Genomic DNA, 22042 nt, shown 5'->3' on the forward strand with positions numbered 1-22042 from the left:
TCCATTATTACCCAGCTAGTCACCCGGCATCAGGGCAGCTGGAAGAGTTGGATACAGCGCCAGAAGATGGCGCTTCTATGAAAGCGCCATTTTCTGGGGTGGCTGCGGACTGCAATTCGCAGTGGGGGTGCCCAGAATGCTTGGGCACCCTTCACTGTGGATTCCAATCCCCAGCTGCCTAGTTGTACCCGGCTGGACACCAAAATTAGGCGAAGCTCACGTCATTTTTTTTTTAAATTATTTCATGAAATTCATGAAATAATTAAAAAAAAAAAAAGGGCTTCTCTATATTTTTGGTTCCCAGCCGGGTACAAATAGGCAGCTGGGGGTTGGGGGCAGCCCGTACCTGCCTGCTGTACCCGGCTAGCATACAAAAATATGGCGACGCACACGTCATTTTTTTTTTCTTTTTGGGTAAAAAACTGCATACAGTCCTGGATGCAGGATGCTGAGCCTTGTAGTTCTGCAGCTGCTGTCTGCTCTCCTGCATACAATGAACATTTTGAATAAGGAAATGACATCAGACTTTTTTTATTTTTTTCATCAACAATCTTTAATGGCATTGTGCACTGATTAAAAACGCAGTGAGCAAAAACGCAGCAAAAAAGGCACCAAATCGCGGCAAAAACGTGACATGCAGCACCACAGGTGACAGAGCAGAGCAAGTTGGTGACATGCTCTGCTCTGACACATAGTGTGCGGCATGTCACTGTATCCACTCTGGGACTTGTTGTGCAGGTGACCGGATGATACATGTCACTAACTTGCTCCACTCTGTGACTTCTGCTGCATTGTTCCAACTGTATACACTCTCACCTGAACAAGTCTCAGAGTGGGGCAGTTATTGAGATGTATCATCCGGTCACCTGTACAACAAGTCCCAGAGTGGTGAAAGATAGTGACATGCAGCACACTACGTGTCAGAGCAGAGCATGTCACTGTCTCCACTCTGGGACTTGTTGTGCAGGTGACCGGATGATACATGTCACTAACTGCCCCACTCTGTGATTTCTGCTGCATAGTACCAACTGTATACACTCTCACCTGCACAACAAGTCCCATAGTGGAGACAGTTAGTGACATGTAGCATCCGGTCACCTGCACTACAAGTGCCAGAGTGGAGAAAGATAGTGACATGCAGCACACTATGTGTCAGAGCAGAGCATGTCACTGTCTCCACTCCGCTGACCTCACAGCCCGTACACACTGCGATGGATGCAGGGGGATACAGAACAAGTAATCGGCCGACACTGGAGTCATCTGATTACTTGGGATGAATTGAGCAGTAAAATGCTCTGGTGCTCGATGGGCGAAGCCCATGCCGATTTTTTTTAAAAAAAATTCATTAAAAATAAAAAAACAAAAAAATCACATTGTTTGTGGGCTTCCGCTGCATTTTCTGTTGCTAAGGGTAACCAAAGCAGCTACTGGCTGCTAGCCCCCGCTGCTTGGTGTTACTTTCACTGGCAATAGAAATGCAGGGAAGCATTTTTTTTTTTTTTTAACTATATTTTTATTCAAATTTTTCAATAACATAACATTGGCATAAGCGAATTCAGCATTGTAAATTCAACATTACATTGTCATGTTTGATCATCCCAAATTCCATACCAATTTTTAAAATCAATAACCATAACATGGCAAGATAAAGCAAAGGAAAGCAGCGACCCCTTAACCCATCATTCTTATCATTCCCCCCATTGAACCCTTGTGAACATGGTAATGACATACAATAAAGAAGTCCCACTCAAATCGGTTATTTCCCCCTCTCCTTTTAGTCAGCTTTCGGCCTTTCCTCCCCCACCTCCAAGCCATCCAATGTATCCTTCAATTTTTCAGTATGATACCAGACTGTGTCTTTGAAAGGTGACATAATCCTGACTATCTCCTCCCGAGTACAATAGGCCAGTATGAATTTCTTCCATTTGTTAAAGTGCTGTCGTATTCTATCCGCCCTCCTTTCTGCATCCAATCCTTCTATTTCAAGAAGATGCATGAGCTGACCCAAGATCTCTTCAATCGCGGGGACCCTAGACTCCAACCAATTTTTTAGTATCGCTCTCTTGGCTGCCAGAAGTATCACATGTATAAGTCTGGGTGGGTTAGTCATCTTCCCTTTGGTATCGTTCCCCTCCTCCCAATGGTGAAAAATAGCGAACCCAGGTGAGAGCCGAACTTCAAGACCCCACACCTTTTGTATACAACTTTTGATCTGTGACCATAATGGACTCAAATGGGGGCAGGACCACAACCCGTGAAGGAGATCAGTTCCACTACTCTTACACTTAGGGCAATACGTAAGCCTGTCTGGCTTTGTTGCTGATGGAGGGAGATTAAAACCATAAATTGCCTTGTGCATAATTCTAAATTGGGTTTCTCGCCAATTCTCATTTAAAATTGATTTACGAAGAGCATTCCACCCTCCCCTAATTTTTACCCCCATAGACGGGTCTTCAAATTGTTTTTCCCAAGATTTAAATAAACCTTCTGGGTGCTGTCCTATTAATAGATCACGCATGGCTCCATAAAGAAAAGAGATAGATGATGAAGTTATTGAGTTCTTTACCAGACAATCAAAAGAGTTAAATACTACCTCCTGGGTCACATCATGCAACTGAGTCATAATACTATATCTCACTTGGTCATATTGGATTACTTGGTTAGGCCCCAGGCCATACTGCGCTATAATTTCGTCTCTACTCAACCATCTAGGCTCTGAGGTGTGCAAGAGATGAGCAACAGTCCTTATACCCCGCACCTTCCACTCTTCAAACAGCTTATTGCTTGTCCCCTGCACAAACTCTGGATTCCCCCATATAGGCAAGTATTTGGATATTTTATGGGGAAGTTTGTAGTTTTTCCTCAACGCCTTCCATGCTGCAATCGTGTCTTTAAATAAGGAAGAGTGCTTGATTTTCACTGGGAGATTAGCCTGCCTAGTATGAAGTAATGCCACCAGATCCCAAGGTTGTGCATAGTCTCTCTCAAGCTCCAACGCTGAATAATGCCTAGAGCCTTTAATCCAATCCAATATATATCTAGTCAAACAGGCTATATTGTAACCCCGAATGTTCGGCAAACTCAGACCTCCATGAACCTTAGATGCCATCAGCTTCTTAAGCCCTATACGAGGGCGTTTCCCCCTCCAAATGAAGTGTGAAAAAGCTCTATTTAGCTGGACAATATCTTTATGCTTGAGAAGCAGGGGAAGTGTTTGAAGATGATACATTAATTTTGATATCGACATCATCTTAATTAGGTGGACTCTACCAATTATGTTCAATGGAAGGTCGTGCCATCTTTTAAGATCTTGCTCTATTTGGCTCAGAAGGGGTGGATAGTTTAGACTATAAAGGGTTGCCGGAACCTTACCTATTTTAACTCCCAGGTATGTGATATATGACTTAGCCACTGTAATTCCTTCAAAAGGGTTCTGCTCCCGTGTTTGAACATTTGTCCCTCCCAGGTATAGGAGCTCGCACTTTGACGCATTAATCTTGAAGCCTGAGTACGCTCCAAACTCTCGCAAAATTTGTAAAATCTCGGGGACCTGCTGAGCTGGATTCGAAAGGAAAAGCAAAATGTCATCCGCAAAAAAAGCTGACTGAATTTGTCTATTATTTACAGAAATACCCTGGAAGGTGCTATGTGTAGATAACAATCGTACCAATGGTTCCAGAGCCAGATTAAAAAGTAATGGGGAAAGGGGGCAACCCTGTCTGGTTCCTTTCAGTAACGGAAAAGGGGCTGACAGATATCCTGGAATGTAAACTTGAGCCTTCGGATTTGTGTAAATTTCTCTAATGTAGGTATAAAATGACCCCGAAAAACGCATTTCATCTAGAACTCTATAAAGCCATGACCACTCAATATTGTCAAAGGCTTTCTCGGCATCTATTGTAAGCAAAGCGGGAGATTCTCCTTCCAGAGGCCGAAGGTTAACCCTATCCAGGACAAGAAGAACTTTTCTAATATTTAGTGTCCCTGATCTTTTCTGAATGAAACCGGCCTGTGCTGGGGAAATCAGTTGGGGAAGAATTATAGCTAGACGATTTGCCATAATCTTTGACATTATCTTCATATCTAGGTTGATAAGTGATATGGGCCTATACGAACCCGGCTCCTTCGGGTCCTTCCCCTGTTTAGGGATCAATTTTATATATGCCCGGTTATTATTTTGGAAAGACGCATTACCGTCTAGTATGCTATTATACAGCTCTAGTAATGTAGGTAAGATCTCTTCCTTTACTGTTTTATAGAATTCTCCCGTAAATCCGTCAGGGCCAGGGGCTTTATAATTATGCATGGAGTTGATTGTCCCCAATACTTCTTCCCCCGTAATTTTGGCATTCAGAAAAGTGCGATGCTCTTCTGTGAGTCGAGGTAGTGTCACTTTAGATAAAAGATTATTATCAGGAAATTTGTCTCGCTTTTCCGACGAATAAAGGTTTCTATAATACGTGCCTAAAGTCTCAATTATTGTCTTAGGGTTTTTGTGTATCTCCCCCTTTTGATTTTTTATTTCCATGGGTCCCTGAGTTATAATCCTATTTTTCGCTAAGTTGGCCAGTATTTTCCCTGCTTTATTTCCAAAGCGATGTAATGTAGCTTCTTGCATTGACCTAGCCATTTGTTCCCGTTTTTCCGCCCACTCATTAAAAGCTCTTTGGGCTATTACCCATCTATCTCTATGGTCCCTATCAGGATGCTTTTGAAAAGAAGTATATGCTTCCCTCAATTTATGGGAGGTTTCAGTAAATTTAAGATGAGCCTTTTTCTTCAAATAGGAAACATGTGCTATCGTTCTGCCCCGTAATACTGCCTTCGCCGTGTCCCATAATAACATAGGTGTGTCTTTATGTTGATCATTATGTACCATAAATTCCGTCCACCATTCCTTTAATTTCAAGGAAAAATCTTCGTTATCTTTAAGGAAGGAAGGATATCTCCACAGATAGTCCGTTCCTCTGGGATAAATGTTTGCTAGGTCTAGCACCACCGGGGCATGGTCAGAAATCACCAAATCCTGGATAGTAGCTGAGTGGAGCGCACGTACCAGGTTCCCTGAAATAAGAAAGTAGTCAATGCGAGACCAGGAGCTATTAGCATGTGAATAGTGCGTAAATTCCCTATCCTGAGGGTGCAGTAGTCTCCACGCATCCCATAAGGCCGTGGCATTTAACAGAGGACGCATAACTTTATCATGGCCGCGCGGTACATTTGGGGGGCCTTTAGCATTTTTCCTGTCCTCTAGCACAGATACCACCGAGTTGAAATCCCCCCCAATTATTAGATTAAAATGGGCATGTTCTAAAATTTTGGCCTCAAGTCGTTGAAAGAATGATTTGTTGTTTTCGTTCGGGGCATAAATATTAAAGATTTTATAAATTCCTCCAGGTATCTCCACTGAGATCATCTGAACCCTACCTTCCGTGTCCGCATATGTTTCCAGGACTTGATGTTGTAATCTCCTACTTACTAATGTAATAACCCCTGCTTTCCTTTTAACTGAAGATGACCCATAGACTCCTCCAACCCACAATTTCCCCATCCTCTGCATGTCTGAACCTTCCAGATGAGTTTCCTGAAGGAGCGCAATGTCCGGTTTGAGGCGATTAAGGTGGCGTAATATCTTAATTCTTTTTTGGGGGGAACGTAACCCCTTAACATTCCAGGTGACTATTCTCATAAAGCACATGTAATAAATGGAAATCCTGCCTTTCGTTTACCATGTTTTTGCTGCCCTCCCTTGCCAAAAAAAAATTCAACCAATTAGACAATTGAACATAGTGCTCACTTGCAATAGTGAGAGTAGTAGTAATAATAATAACTCTGTGTAAAATCTTTGCTACTTCACTTGAATCCAAAATCCCCAAACATTTCAAACATCTCCCTCCCCTCCCCCCCCAACTATACCATAATACTCAGACTTCACTTTTTTCTGATCATTTTCCAAGCTCAGTCAACCTTATACTTATAGCGTTTAACCAATATAAAAGAGTGTCCCACCTACAAAGAAAGAGAGAGAAGGAAAAAAAAAAAAAAAAAAAAAAAGTTCTCTTTCCTTTCCTCCGCCTCAGATTTCTTGAACTTTTTCCACTGCGGCTTCTCCAGCCTAAATCAAAAACAGGTGTCCCACCTTGAACTTTACACATCCGACATTTGTCTATTTGTCTCAGGTTCCCTTAAGTTCCTTGTTTTGCTGTCTCCGGTCCTTCGGGGAAGCTGTAGCGAGCTTCACAGAGCTCCCTTTGGTCACTCTCTGGTTCGGTGAGTCGTTGCGTCCTGGCCCTGGAGAATTCCTGAGGTCACGAGGACTGCTGATCCGCTCAATAAAGGCCTCTGCCTCCTTTGGACTTGAGAAAGAATTGTAGGATCCATCCTGATGTCTGATAATCAACGTTGCCGGGTACTTTAACTGGAAGCGTATATTTCTCTTAAATAAGGCAGAGCATATGTATGAGAATGCCCTCCGCTGCCGTGTGACCTCCGCAGAAAAATCCTCGAAGAGCAAGATGCGCGAGCCTTTCACCTCCAAGGGATGTTTCAATTTCTTGTATGCCTGTAATATTTCCTGTTTATCGGAGAAGTCCAAGTATTTCATTATGACTTGTCTTGGGCGTCTGTTATGTTCACTCTCATCACCTCTCCTTGGCGGACCAATGCGGTGCACCCTTTCCACTTTTCTCCTTCCTGCTACTCCCAGGGTTGTAGGAATAGTGGATTCACACAATGTACGTAGCTCACCAACCGGGTATGTTTCAGGCAGGCCGACAATGCGCAAATTGCTTCTTCTAGAGCGGTTCTCTAGATCGTCCACACGGTCCCTCAGGGTCAGATTCTCCCTAGCCAGACGCATGACTGTAGTGTGGTCAGAGCTGAAGTCCTCCTCTAACGTCGACATTTTGGTTTCCATAGCCGCAACCTGTTCCACCGTCTCATCAAGTTGGTTCTGTATGGCACTGAGAGCTTTTGCTATTGATGCTTTAATTGTAGCGGAGATGTCAGGTAGCAAACGATTGGCGACTTCATCAGCCAGACGCTTATAATCCATACCCTCCACTGTTTTGAATACATCCGGGGTCCCCGGGGAATCCTCCATCTCCATCTGATGAGTATTTTCAGGTGACCGAGGGACACTTAATTCTGTATGGGCAGTCACAATCTTTTTTTCACACTGTACGCTGGATGTATGAGGATTTTGTGTTTTAGAGCTGCTGCGCAGCAGGTATCTTTCCATCAAATAGTGAATGAAGGGACGTAAGTTTTGACACTGATTTAGTGTGGGTTGTCAGACAAATCTTGATTCTGCTCCCCCTTTTGTTTATTCTCACTTTCACCCCTTTCTCCCCCCTGCCAGAGTTATATGAATTCTCACTGTCCTGAAACTTTGCAGGGATGTATGTTTAAACTTCCCTCCTTCAGCTTCTTTCACTTTCTCCAGAGCTTTGCACTGAGTCTGTATGCCTAGAGATTCAGCTCCTGCTTATGCACAGGTCTGGACAAGATGGGGGAAGGGCCCAGGGATTCCCAGCTTTTTAACTCTTAGCTCTTTGCAGAACTTGTCAGTAGCGTGTTGTTTGCTGCTGATATCTTATCAGGACTCCAGGAGATTTATTATTCTGCTGCCGGTTAACTGCTTAGTGCTGGGGGAGTGAGTGCAAGGTAAGCTGCGTCCTGCTCTCTGTGTACAGATCTGATTTTAGTGCAGGGCAGGCTCCGGCGCCATCTTTATCACGCTGCCAGATCTTGAGAGGGAGGGGGAGAGCGAAATTCACCGCGCTGTTTCAAGTAATTATCTCCACGGCTCCCCATGAACTTCCCTGCATGTAGCAACTTCACTCACCGGTGGAATGGAGCGGGGGAGGCTGGTGGGTTGTCCGGTATATATGTCAGAGCTGCAGGGAATGACAGAGCTCAGGCGTCCTGTGTCCTACATGATCAGCGCAGGAGCCGGAAGTAAAGCATTTTTTTTTTTTATAAAGGTTTTTCCCTGAAAACGTTTTTAAGAAAATGACGTGGGCTTCGCCATATTTTTGTATGCTAGCCAGGTACAGCAGGCAGCTACGGGCTGCCCCCAACCCCCAGCTGCCTAGTTGTACCCGGCTGGGAACCAAAAATATAGAGAAGCCCTTTTTTTTTTTCATGAATTTCATGAAATAATTAAAAAAAAAAAATGACATGGGCTTCGCCGAATTTTTGAGTCCAGCCAGGTACAACTAGGCAGCTGGGGATTGGAATCCGCAGTGAAGGGTGCCCAAACTTTCTGGGCCCCCCGCTGCGAATTGCAGTCCACAGCCGCCCCAGAAAATGGCGCTTTCATAGAAGCGCCATCTTCTGGCGCTGTATCCAACTCTTCCAGTGGCCCTGGTGGCAGGTGGCACGCTGGGTAATAAGGGGTTAATACCAGCTATGTTTTACCCGCTGGTATAAAGCCCGAGATTCTTAATGTCAGGCCAAGGTTGACCTGGCCATTAAGAATCTCCAATAAAGGGTTTAAAAAAAAAAGACCACACAGAGAAAAATACTTTATTAGAAATAAATACACAGACACAGTAGGGACTCCATGTTTATTACTCCCTCTCACCCCTCCACGATGGAGAGATTTCTGTACTGACCATGCCAGGAGAGAGCGAGGGAAAAGAGAGAGAGCAAGGGGGGGGAGGAAAAGAAAGCGAGCGGGGGGGAGGAAAAGAGAGCGAGTGGGGGGGAGGAAAAGAGAGCGAGCGGGGGGGGAAAGAGAGCGAGCGGGGGGGGGAAAGAGAGCGAGGGGGGGAGAAGAGAGCGAGGGGGGGAGAAGAGAGCGAGGGGGGGAGAAGAGAGCGAGGGGGGAGGAAAAGAGAGCGAGGGGGGAGGAAAAGAGAGCGAGGGGGGAGGAAAAGAGAGCGAGGGGGGAGGAAAAGAGAGCGAGGGGGGAGGAAAAGAGAGCGAGGGGGGAGGAAAAGAGAGCGCGGGGGGAGGAAAAGAGAGCGAGGGGGGAGGAAAAGAGAGCGCAGGGGGGAGGAAAAGAGAGCGCGGGGGGGAGGAAAAGAGAGCGCGGGGGGGAGGAAAAGAGAGCCCGGGGGGAGGAAAAGAGAGCGCGGGGGGGAGGAAAAGAGAGCGCGGGGGGGAGGAAAAGAGAGCGCGGGGGGAGGAAAAGAGAGCGCGGGGGGAAGAGAGCGAGGGAAAAGAGAGGAGAGGAGAGAGGGATAAGAGGGGGGCAGAGAAGAGGGGGAAGAGGGGAGGGGGAGAAGAGTGGGGGGAGAGAAGAGAGTGGGGAAAGAACAGGGGGGGGGCAGAGGTGCTCTGTCACCAACTGTCTCCACTCTGTGACTTGTGGTGCAGGTGACAGAGTGCAGACAGTTGGTCCCATGCAGCAGGACAGATGGCAGAGCACAGCGGTGACATGCCTGTCAGTGTCTTGCTGCTGGGAGGAGCAGATGATCACACTGCCCGACACCGGCCGCTCTCCTGACATCGCAGCAGAGCGGGCGGGTGGACAGTGTGAGCACATACGTGCAGGGGGGGATTCAGCTGAAGAACCCTCCCCCTGTACTGCACACTGGCGCCCCGTGCCTCACCATCTGCAGGACGCTTAGCCGGCTCCACACAAACGTCCTCCGGATCCTCCCCTCGATGCTGAGCTGTGACGTGCGGTAGTCACCGCCCACAGCCCTGTCACTCAATCTGAGTGGCGCCGGCATCCTGTGACGTACCCGTCTTGTTTGAGAGCCCAGAAATGCCGGGACGTCAGAGGATGCCGGCGGCCACAGCTCCAGGGGGTCATGTGACCGGCACTGAGCGTGCAGGATAGCGCCGCTCAGTGCCAGAACTGGAAACAGAAGCCAATGGAGAAGACGCCTAGAAAGGTAAGTAGAGCTCATACAGAAAATAAAAAAAATGGGTGAACCACCCCTTTAAGCAAAAGACTGGGTCAGTACGCAGAAAAAACCCTATCATCCGTAATCTGGGTAAATGGAGGACTAACCAAGAGGGCCGGAAGGACACTAATCCTACGGGCTGAGGTCAGCGCAATCAGAAGAACCACCTTGAGTGTGAGGGAACGAATGGAGAAGTTGGAAAAGAATTCAAGGGGGGCCCCCGTAAGTGCAACCAACACTAAAGTAAGATCCCAAGCCGGGAACTAACAGGAATCCTGGGACTCGCCTGTGACAGGAAGAATGTAATCCATCTACCCCTTGCCACTTTGATTTGGAAGTGTACAGGGCCCCTAAGGCTGACACTTGTACTGTCAAGGTGCCGACCAACAACCCACTCCAACCACCCAGAAGAAACTCCAGAAAGGTACTGACAGGAGGGTCCCCTACTGGGGAACTACCTGTGGAGGAGAAAAATGTCCTCCACAGCCTGGCGTAATCCTAGTGGTGGAGGACTGGTAGCAAACCAATCCAACACCGGGGCCCCCAAGGTGAATTATGTCCCTGAAGAACTCTTGGGGAGGAACTCCTCCCCTACAGTGACAACAAGGGGACCGGAGCCGGGAAGTATGTGCTAGCCTCCACATGGTGGATGACCGTGTACCCTCCTGGGGAATAATGTAGGACACCAATACCCTGGTGTTCGACAGAACCGTACCTGGCGACCTGCTCGCAGAGTATGAGTTCAAAGATTCCTAAATAGCGCACCGTTCTCTGATAAAAGGAAAAAAAACAGAATGCTAAGGGACTCCACCCCCCTGTGAGTGAATGACTTCCCGGTGAGTCCCCCAGCTGAGCGTGCTGGCAACAGACGGAATACTAGCCAACCCCGGTAGTGCTAAGGGAATGCTGACAAATTTCCTCTGTTCAGATTTTTTTTTTTTTTGTGAAATGAAAGCCCCCAAAGGCGTCAGTTCAGAGGCGATAGATCCAAGCTTCGAGGCGCCAGGTACAACTCAGGAGACGACAGGCGCAAAGCACAGAGGCGCCAGGCCCAAAGCTCAGAGGCGCCATGCCCAAGCATAGAGGTACAGGTACAAAAATGCTGGGCACAAGAACCAAAGCTCCAAGCACCAGTCCATAGGTGCCAGGCACAAGCCCAGAGGAGCCAGGCACAAGCCCAGAGGCGCCAGGCACAAGCTCAGAGACGCCAGGCACAAGCCCAGAGACGCAAGGCATAAGGCATAAGGCACAGGCCCTAAAAGGCAAGAGGCACAAGCCCCAAAAGGCACGAGGCACAAGCCCCAAATGCACAGGGCACAAGTGCGAGGCACCAGCCCCAAAAGCGCGAGGCACAAGCCCCGAGGCGCGAGGCCCAAGCCCAGCAGCTCCGGTCACAAGCACAGGGCCGCCGGTCACAAGCACAGGGCCGCCGGTCACAAGCACAGGGCCGCCGGTCACAAGCACAGGGCCGCCGGTCACAAGCACAGGGCCGCCGGTCACAAGCACAGAGCCGCCGGTCACAAGCACAGAGCCGCCGGGCACAAGCACAGAGCCGCCGGGCACAAGGACAGAGCCGCCGGGCACAAGCACAGAGCCGCCGGGCACAAGCACAGAGCCGCCAGGCACAAGCCAAGCCAGATGTTATGGGCCCAAGCTCAGGAGTACAAGGCCGGAGCCACCAACCTGTGCACGCCAGCGAGGTCAACAGCCAGGGGCGAGCTGAGAGGCAGAGAGACCAAGCCGCCAGAAGTAATGCCCCAACAGTACCCCTTTTTTTTTTTTTTTTTTTTTTTTTTTTATGAAATGGGACTTCACACCTGTGCAAGGCATGTGTGGGCAGAGTCGAGCGGAAAGGCCGCCGCGTGGCGTGTGGCCAGTCTCCCATGCCGGCCAACGACCCCCATCACAATAGACTCTGAGCCTTAATGTCAGATCAGTCCCACCTTAAACAACTAATCCAGCGTGTGGCTCAGTTGGAGGGCAGTTTCCCTCCCCAATTAATGTGAGAATCTACCACAACATCCTTCCAGAGAAGGAGCAGTGCAATAGAAAGACAGAACAGAGTATGAGATTCTGTCAGACTCAATATAACCTGGGACAGCAACCTCCGCCAGCAGCAGAACTTTTCTCCCTAAGCTCACCAGCGCTGGGTCTGGATTTGAAGGTAATCCAAGTAAAGGAAGCCCAGGTCCGCATAAGGCGTGCAGCCTAATCTGCTCAGAGGCTCAGCAATCGCACAGAGAAGAACCCAGTAAGAAAAATCACCCATAAGATGCACTTACCACCTGAGGCAGACTGCAGGTTCATCGAGAGGTAGACGGAGGACTCCTCACTCTCCGCTTGGACGGCGCCAACTGTTGCCGAGAAGCTCCCGGTTCATCCTTCTGAACCCGCTATGGAAAGACCAGAGTCGGCCACCCTGAGTGTAGTCCCAGTGGGCAGCGCCATCTTGCTAGTCCCTGCGCAAGCACCGTGACAGTTTCCGGCTGACATCACATCCTGTCAGGAACCCGGAACTCAGCAGCGCCGCCGAGGATACCAGCGCCTCCTACCCCCGGAGCCAGGTAAGAGACCGGCGAGTACAACCGCAGACGCACCGACCCTCTGCAGGACACAGACCCGGCTCAGACCAATGCAACCTGGAACCGTAGACCGGCGTGTACAACCGCCGGAGACCCCTAAGGACTCGAGCGGGACACAGACCCGGTAGCATGTGCAAACCGGCGTATCTACTGCAGTGCTGTCCCACCGCAGGACACAGACCCGGTAACAAGCTAGGCCTGTGTATCAACTGCAGGAGCTTCTGCCCCAGCAGGACACAGACCCGGCGGGAGAGACTGGCGTATCAATTACCCCAGAACGTCCTAGGGCAAGACACAGACCTGGGGGAGCCTAAGGGCTCCAAACAAAAAGAGAAAAAAGAAAAAAAGGGCGGGCCGAGGTCCATGGTCTGACCCAAGGCCCCCAAACCGTCCATGGTACCGGCGTATTCGACTATCGGGAATCTCACCCGGCAGGACACAGACCCAGTAAGTGACCGGCGTATACTACTGCATGGGTTCTCAGCCCTGCAGGACACAGACCTGATAACCGGAGAACAATTGCCACCGGAAGAGCCTCTTAGGCTGAAAAAAAGAAATAAAAAAGAAGCTGAGGCCCCGGACTAAAAACCTAAGGACCCCAACCTAAAGCTGTCCTTCACTGTGGCAGTGCCACAGCATTTCTGTGTCTCCCATCCTGGGACAGGAAACCGAACTGATTCGGTAGAGAGGTGCCGCCCTTTTATTTTAGTGGGTTTCCTGTCCAAATTGAGAGGCGGACCTATCTCTCTGGTGGCGCTGTCGTGGCGACAGGAAAATTATTGATGGAAATTAATCTGGCCATAGAGACATGACTGACTTAAGGCAGCTTTACACGCCACGACATCGCTAACGAGATGTCGCTGGGTCACGGAATTCGTGACGCACGTCTGGCCTCGCTAGCGTCGTTGTTGCGTGTGACATGTATGAGCGACCGCTAACGATCAAAAATACTCACCACATCGTTTATCGTTGACACGTCGTTCATTGTCAAAATATCGTTGATCTTCTGGGATGCAGGTTTTTTGACGTTCCTGAGGCATCACACATCGCTACGTGTGACACCCAGGGAACGACGAACAACAGCGTACCTGCGTCCTCCGGCAACGGAGTGGGAGTGTCGTTCATGCGGCTGCTCTCCGCCCCTCCGCTTTTATTGGTGGCCTTCTGTGTGACGCCGCACAAACCGCCCCCTTAGAAATGCTGTTGTTCGCCGGCCACAGCGACGTCGTTAGGAAGGTAAGTATGTGTGACACGCACTAACGATTTAGTCCGCCACGGGTAGCGATTTGCCCGTGACGCACAAATGACGGGGAGGGTGCGATCGCTAGTGACATCACTAGCGATGTCGCTGCGTGTAAAGCCCCCTTAAGGGTTGTCCTGTAATGACCGTCACAGATACCTACAGACTTGTTATCAGTCAGTTCCCTATTACAGGGTGAAAAGTAGTCACTGTGCTCTTTGTTATCCTGCTATGTGTACTCCACTGAGCATGGAGCAAAGAAAGCTCAGAAGAGAGTCGTCTCAGGAGATTAGAGAGAGAGATTTATAGACATACGTGTTACAGGTAGCACTAATAAGACGTCCTCACACAGCTGGATGTTCCCATCACTAGAACTGCACATATTATTCAGAAATCTAGGGTCTATGAGGCTGTAGCCAGTCTCCATGGACGTAATGGACCTCCCAAGAAACAAGAGGAAACGTGATGACAAATTTTAGAGATGGTTAATACAAATTGTATCAAAAAGTTAAGAACAACTTCAGAGAGGTTAGAGGAGACTCCGAGGTCAGGGTGTCACACTAGGTATGAGGAAGTACCAAACGAACGGAAAAAGGGAAACCCTGTGTCTAGGGAAGGGGGAGGTGATGATCCCTCACCAAACCTACCACTAGCCCCTGGCTTCCCTCACTGTCCTTGATAGGTGCCACACGTATGCGCTGAGCCGGATGCCTAACCCTGAAGTAGGCCCTATGTAGGGAACAGATGAGATGAGCGCTTAGTCAACCCCATTAACCTCTAAAGAAGACAGAGGGATCACAAATGGGGAAAGTAAAACAAATAAGTTATCTCCAGATGACCGAGGGAGAGGAACTGCAATAGCAATAAAGTTTCTCCTGATGAATACAAGCTGACTGCTTGCAGTGAAGACAGGTCGAATACCATTAAGAAATCACCAGCACAGAGTAAGGTCTGTTTCACACGTCAGTGAAAAACACTGACGTTTTTCACTGGCGTGTAAAACACGCACATGTCCCTCCGTGTGCCGTGAATCACGGCACACGTGGGTTGTCTAAGTGCAATCCGGGCTCCGCTTTCCGTGGCCCGTGATTGCACTTAGAAATCAACTCACCTGTGCGCGCTCCCGCTCTCCATGGTGCTGATCGCTCCCGCGGTGCAGCATCCGGCCGGCGCTGACCCCCGCAGCAGCTGCTTCCAGGTCGGCTGTGTCGTGCATCATGAATATGCGCGACAGTAATGAGCCGGCTCAGAAGCAGCAAGCAGAACGAGCTGCAGAGAGCGTCGCTGAAGCCGGGTGAGTAAAAATGATTTTTATTTTAAAAGCACGTTTTTTTCTGGCACGTGTTTCACGGATCACACGACTGCGTGGTCCGTGGGACATCAGTGATGCCAGAAAAAAATGTACATGTCTCCGTGCGGCAATCACGGACACGCGGGTACGCTGCACAGAGACATGGTCAGTGAAACATCACTGACATGTGAGCAGACCCATTCATTATAATGGGTCTGTGTATGTCAGTGATTCTGGTACGTTTAAAAAAAAAAGCACAAACGTACCAGAATCACTGACGTGTGAAAGGGGCCTTAGGGGGAATTGAGGGTATTTAAAGTCACAAAGGGAAGTGCTGAAGATTGACAGCTAAAAAGGAGAGGAAATCTGCAGGGTCCTAAAGATAAACGGATAAACCCCAAGCAAGGGAAAAGGGAAAGTCAGAGAGCAGCTTGTGTAGCCAAACGCTGCGACCTTCTACAGCCGGAAACTACATGACTGTCATGCGTGACACAGAGTCCACCAATGTCATCTTGCACCGTCCGGTGCTCTCTGGGCTACTGTGGATTTCATGGAAGACGACTGAAGTGGAAACCACTGCTGAAAGCAAATCATAAAAAGCCAGACTGGTAAGTGCCAGAATGAAGACTGACAAGTCACAAAGCTTCTAGGAAACCGTTTTGTGGCCAGAGGAGGCAGAACTGGAGCTTTTTGGCGTCACATGAGCTCTATGTTCACAGACGCAGGAATAAAGCAAAGAACAGAACATTTCACCTGCTGTGACATGAGACTTAGCCGCAGGCGGAGGGAGGTTCGGTTGCAGGGGGAGGGAGGACACGGACGCAGGCAGAGGGAGTCTTTGGTGCATCTGGCACAGGTGGGTTTGTATTAGTGCAGGGTATAATAAAATCTCAGGATTATCAGGGTCTTCTGGAGAGAAATGTGCTGCCGAGTGTCAGAAAGCTCAATCTGAGCCGTAAGTCATGGCTCTTCCAACAAGGTAAGGACCCAAAACAGAAAAAAAACATCAGAGAACGACCGAGAGCAAAGCACCGGACTTTTCTAGATAGACATCTTCTAATTTACCGTATTTTTCGGACCATAAGACGCACTTTCCCCCCCCCAAATGTTGGGGGAAAGTGGGGGGTGCGTCTTATGGTCTGAATATGGCTGCGGGGAATGAGGGTCCTGTGGTGGAGTGGGTCATCGGGGGCACGAGCAGGCTGTAGCAGCTCATTTAATATGCACGCCCATCCTCCCGCCCATCATCTCTCAGCGCTGAAAGGTGGGCGGGGAATGCGCGCATATTAAAACAGCCTGCCCGCATGCTCACCCCTGGCAACTACAGCCTGGAGTGATCATGTGTGATCATGTGCGACTGTATTCACTGCCCCCGTGCATCATTATCAGCGCGGGGGGCAGTGAATCAGTGTACTCACCTGTCACAGAGTGTGGAGCCGTCCCCCTGCAGCATCGCGATGTCTTCCTGTCTGTCCCGGTCAGTTGATCTGTGTAGAAAGCGGTCAGCACAGCGATGACGTCATCGCTATGCGCGCCGCTAGCGTCTACACAGATCAGCTGACCGGGACAGACAGGAAGACATCGCGATGCTGCAGGGGGACGGCTCCACACACGGTGACGGCTCCACTCAGCGGCGCTGCAGCTGATACAGAGAGGAAGATGATCCATGCTGCATGGAGTGAGGAAAAGTGAGTATAAACGTTTATTTTTTTTCTGTGCCACAGGATACAGGCCATATACCAGGATGGGTCAGTGGAGGAGAAGCTTTGCGTCACTGATAAGTAGGTGCTCTGGGGTAAAATATATATATAGAGAAAAGAAAGATAACCCCAGCACACTACAACTCCCAAAAAAGCAAACATGCGGTAATTTAGTATGCAAATTTCTTTTTATTGATCAGGTTCTCAGTATCTATTACGTATATGTGCTTGGTCCAAAACAATTGACGTTTCGGCCATCGGCCTTCGTCACACTGGACTTTTATCACGTAATATTAAGTAAATGGAAACACTCGGCTGTTAAAAGATAGCAAATAGAAAAATGAAGGGAGTCTCATATGACCTTCACTTTTAACAGACGAGTGTTTCCATTTACTTAATATTACGTGATAAAAGTCCAGTGTGACGAAGGCCGATGGCCGAAACGTCAATTGTATTTGGTGTGTCATTTTAAGGTAACTTTACATGACTGGGTCTTTCTTTAAAAAAACATGGTGTATACAAATGGGGAAAAATGTTGTTGTTTTTTTTTTTTATAAATTAAGGGTTTTTTATACCTTACATATGTGTTATATATGTAATAAAAGGAGAGATGAAGGATTTATTTCACGACCGGATGATTTTTCGCTTTCCGTTTTTTTTTTCGCCATTCTTCTTCTGAGAGACATAAGCTGTTTATTTTTCAGTCAATATGGTCATGTGAGGGCTCATTTTTTGCGGAACGAGCTGTACTTTTAAATGAAACCATAACTTTTACCATATAGTGTACTGGAAAACGGCAAACAAATTCCAAATGCAGAAATTTTTTGAGATTTTATTCACTGTGTTCACTATATGGTAAAACTGATGTGTGGGTGTGATGCCTCAGGTCAGTGCGAGTTCGTAGACACCAAACATGTATAGGTTTACTTTTATATAAGGGGTTAAAAAAACACCAAAAAAACGGACAGAAAACCGGATGCGCCGGATGAAAAACCAGATGCCCTGGATGAAAAACCGGATGCTCCGGATCCAGTTTTTGCCGGATCTGGAAAAAAACTGGTCCGGCGCATCCGGTTTTTCAACAAATTTTGCCGGATTCACTGCGGGACTAAAGCGGGCTTTACACGCTACGACATCGCTAATGCGGAGTCGTTGGGGTCACGGAATTCGTGACGCACATCCGGCCGCATTAGCGATGCCGTTGCGTGTGACATCGATTAGCGATTTTGCATCGTTGCAAAACAGTGAAAAATCGCTAATCGGCGACACGGGGGTCCATTCCCAATTATCGTTACTTCAGCAGTAACGAGGTTGTTCCTCGTTCCTGCGGCATCACACATCGCTGCGTGTGACGCCGCAGGAGCGAGGAAGCTCTCCCTACCTGCCTCCCGGCCGCTATGCGGAAGGAAGGAGGTGGGCGGGATGTTACGTCCCGCTCATCTCCGCCCCTCCGCTGCGATTGGGCGGCGGTTCAGTGACGTTTCAGTGACGTCGCTGTGACGCCGCACGGACCGCCCCCTTAGAAAGGAGGCGGTTCGCCGGTCACAGCGACGTCGCCGGACAGGTAAGTATGTGTGACGGCTCTGGGCGATGTTGTGCGGCACGGGCAGCGATATGCCCATGTCGCGCAACAGATGGGGGCGGGTACGCACACTAGCGATATCGGGACCGATATCGAAGTGTGTAAAGTAGCCTTTAGGCTATGTCCGCACGTTGCTTTTTACCTGCCAAAATGGTTGTGTTCTGCTTTTCAAGCATAGTCTATGGGAATTTGGGTTTCTTGTCCGCACTATGCAGTTCAAACTGCAGCCTTTTTGTTGCAGAACTTTGGTCAAAAACTCAGCTTTGCAGTGCAAAACCCAAATGGCAAAAACAATTGCCGCATAGTGCGGACAAGAAGAAGGGAATTTTGTTTACTTACCGTAAATTCCTTTTCTTCTAGCTCCTATTGGGAGACCCAGACAATTGGGGTGTATAGCTTCTGCCTCCGGAGGCCACACAAAGTATTACACTTAAAAGTGTAAACCCCTCCCCTCTGCCTATACACCCCCCCGTGCATCACGGGCTCCTCAGTTTTGGTGCAAAAGCAGGAAGGAGGAAACTTATAAATTGGTCTAAGGTAAATTCAATCCGAAGGATGTTCGGAGAACTGAAAACCATGAACCAAGAACAATTCAACATGAACAACATGTGTACACAAAAGAACAACAGCCCGAAGGGAACAGGGGCGGGTGCTGGGTCTCCCAATAGGAGCTACAAGAAAAGGAATTTACGGTAAGTAAACAAAATTCCCTTCTTCTTTGTCGCTCCATTGGGAGACCCAGACAATTGGGACGTCCAAAAGCAGTCCCTGGGTGGGTAAAAGAATACCTCGGTAAAAGAGCCGTAAAACGGCCCCTTCCTACAGGTGGGCAACCGCCGCCTGAAGGACTCGCCTACCTAGGCTGGCATCTGCCGAAGCGTAGGTATGCACCTGATAGTGTTTTGTGAAAGTGTGCAGACTCGACCAGGTAGCCGCCTGACACACCTGCTGAGCCGTAGCCTGGTGCCGCAATGCCGAGGACGCACCCACGGCTCTGGTAGAATGGGCTTTCAGCCCTGAAGGAACCGGAAGCCCAGAAGAACGGTAGGCTTCAAAAATCGATTCCTTGATCCACCGAGCCAAGGTTGACTTGGAAGCCTGCGACCCTTTACGCTGGCCAGCGACAAGGACAAAGAGCGCATCCGAGCGCCGTACGAGAAATGTAGGGTCTGAGTGCTCTCACAAGATCTAACAAGTGCAAATCCTTTTCACATTGGTGAACTGGATGAGGGCAAAGAAGGGAATTTTGTTACTTACCGTAAATTCCTTTTCTTCTAGCTCTTATTGGGAGACCCAGACGATTGGGGTATAGCTACTGCCCTCCGGAGGCCACACAAAGCACTACACTAAAAAGTGCAAGGCCCCTCCCCTTCTGGCTATACCCCCCCCGTGGTATCACGGGTTCTCCAGTTTTAGTGCCAAAGCAAGAAGGAGGAAGCCAATAACTGGTTTAAACAAATTAACTCCGAATAACGTCGGAGAACTAAAAAACCGTTCAACATGAACAACATGTGTACCCGCAAACAACAAAAAAAATCCCGAAGGACAACAGGGCGGGTGCTGGGTCTCCCAATAAGAGCTAGAAGAAAAGGAATTTACGGTAAGTAACAAAATTCCCTTCTTCTTCAGCGCTCTATTGGGAGACCCAGACGATTGGGACGTCCAAAAGATGTCCCTGGGTGGGTAAAGAAATACCTCATGTTAGAGCTGCAAAACAGCCCTCCCCTACGGGGGTGTCACTGCCGCCTGCAGGACTCTTCTACCTAAGCTGGCATCCGCCGAAGCATAGGTATGCACCTGATAATGCTTGGTGAAAGTGTGCAGACTCGACCAGGTAGCTGCCTGGCACACTTGTTGAGCCGAAGCCTGGTGTCGTAATGCCCAGGACGCACCCACGGCTCTGGTTGAGTGGGCTTTTAGCCCTGAAGGAACCGGAAGCCCCGCAGAACGGTAGGCCTCTAGAATTGGTTCTTTGATCCATCGAGCCAGGGTGGCTTTAGAAGCCTGCAACCCCTTGCGCGGACCAGCGACAAGGACAAAAAGTGCATCGGAACGGCGCATGGGCGCCGTGCGGGAAATGTAGATTCTGAGTGCTCTCACCAGATCTAGCAAACGTAAGTCCTTTTCATACCGGTGAACCGGATGAGGACAAAAGGAAGGCAAGGATATATCCTGATTAAGATGAAACGAGGATACGACCTTAGGGAGAAACTCCGGAATGGGGCGCAGCACTACCTTGTCCTGGTGGAACACCAGGAAGGGAGCCTTGGATGACAGAGCTGCCAGCTCCGACACTCACCGAAGCGATGTGATCGCAACAAGAAACGCCACTTTCTGTGACAGGCGAGAAAAGGAAACTTCCTTCAGAGGCTCGAAAGGCGGCTTCTGGAGAGCAACTAGTACCCTGTTCAGATCCCATGGATCTAACGGCCGCCTGTACGGGGGCACAATATGACAGACCCCCTGCAGGAACGTGCGCACCTTGGGAAGACGTGCTAGACGCTTCTGAAAAAACACGGATAGTGCCGAGACTTGCCCTATAAGGGAGCTGAGCGACAAGCCCTTTTCTAACCCTGATTGTAGGAAAGAAAGAAAAATGGGCAATGCAAATGGCCAGGGAGACACTCCCTGAGCGGAACACCAGGATAAGAAAATCTTCCACGTTCTGTGGTAGATCTTAGCAGAAGTCGGCTTTCTAGCCTGTCTCATTGTGGCTACAACTCCTTGGGATAATCCTGCAGACGCTAGGATCCAGGACTCAATGGCCCCACAGTCAGGTTCAGGGCCGCAGAATTCTGATGGAAAAACGGCCCTTGGGACAGTAAGTCTGGTCGGTCTGGAAGTGACCACGGTCGGCCGACCGTGAGATGCCACAGATCCGGATACCACGATCTCCTCGGCCAGTCTGGGGCGACGAGTATGACGCGGCTGCAATCGGATCTGATCTTGCGTAAGACTCTGGGCAAGAGTGCCAGAGGCGGGAATACGTATGGGAGCCGGAACTGCGACCAATCCTGTACTAAGGCGTCTGCCGCCAGAGCTCTTTGATCGCGCGACCTCGCCATAAATGCCGGGACCTTGTTGTTGTGCCGGGACGCCATTAGGTCGACGTCCGGCACTCCCCAGCGGCGACAGATTTCCTGAAACGCGTCCGGGTGAAGGGACCATTCCCCTGCGTCCATGCCCTGGCGACTGAGGAAGTCTGCTTCCCAGTTTTCTACGCCCGGGATGTGAACCGCTGATATGGTGGATGCTGTGTCTTCCACCCACATTAGAATGCGCCGGACTTCTTGGAAGGCTTGCCGACTGCGCGTCCCTCCTTGGTGGTTGATGTATGCCACCGCTGTGGAGTTGTCCGACTGGATTCGGATCTGCTTTCCTTCCAGCCACTGTTGGAAGGCTAGTAGGGCAAGATACACTGCCCTGATTTCCAGAACATTGATCTGAAGGGTGGACTCCTGCGGAGTCCACGTTCCCTGAGCCCTGTGGTGGAGAAAAACTGCTCCCCACCCTGACAGACTCGCATCTGTCGTGACCACTGCCCAGGACGGGGGCAGGAAGGATCTTCCCTGAGACAATGAGGTGGGAAGGAGCCACCATTGTAGAGAGTCCTTGGCCGTCTGGGAGAGGGAGACTTTCCTGTCTAGTGACGTTGACTTTCCGTCCCATTGGCGGAGAATGTCCCATTGAAGTGGGCGCAGATGAAACTGCGCAAAGGGAACTGCTTCCATGGCTGCCACCATCTTCCCTAGGAAGTGCATGAGGCGCCGCAGGGGGTGCGACTGAC

General features: G+C 49.4%; 2 protein-coding genes across 2 annotated transcripts in view; one reads left to right on the top strand and one right to left on the bottom strand.

Annotated features, from left to right (window-relative positions):
• Positions 1-22042, bottom strand: part of LOC142243783 (F-box/LRR-repeat protein 6-like) — a 161108-nt gene that overhangs the window by 129167 nt on the left and 9899 nt on the right. The window lies entirely within an intron of this gene.
• Positions 15889-22042, top strand: part of SLC52A2 (solute carrier family 52 member 2) — a 69840-nt gene continuing 63686 nt past the window's right edge. The window contains exon 1 of the mRNA XM_075352798.1: positions 15889-15952. The gene's annotated coding sequence lies outside the window, so the exon portion shown is untranslated. The remainder of the gene's footprint in view (positions 15953-22042) is intronic.

This window comes from Anomaloglossus baeobatrachus, chromosome 6, assembly GCF_048569485.1.
Source record: "Anomaloglossus baeobatrachus isolate aAnoBae1 chromosome 6, aAnoBae1.hap1, whole genome shotgun sequence".
NCBI lineage: Eukaryota > Metazoa > Chordata > Amphibia > Anura > Aromobatidae > Anomaloglossus > Anomaloglossus baeobatrachus.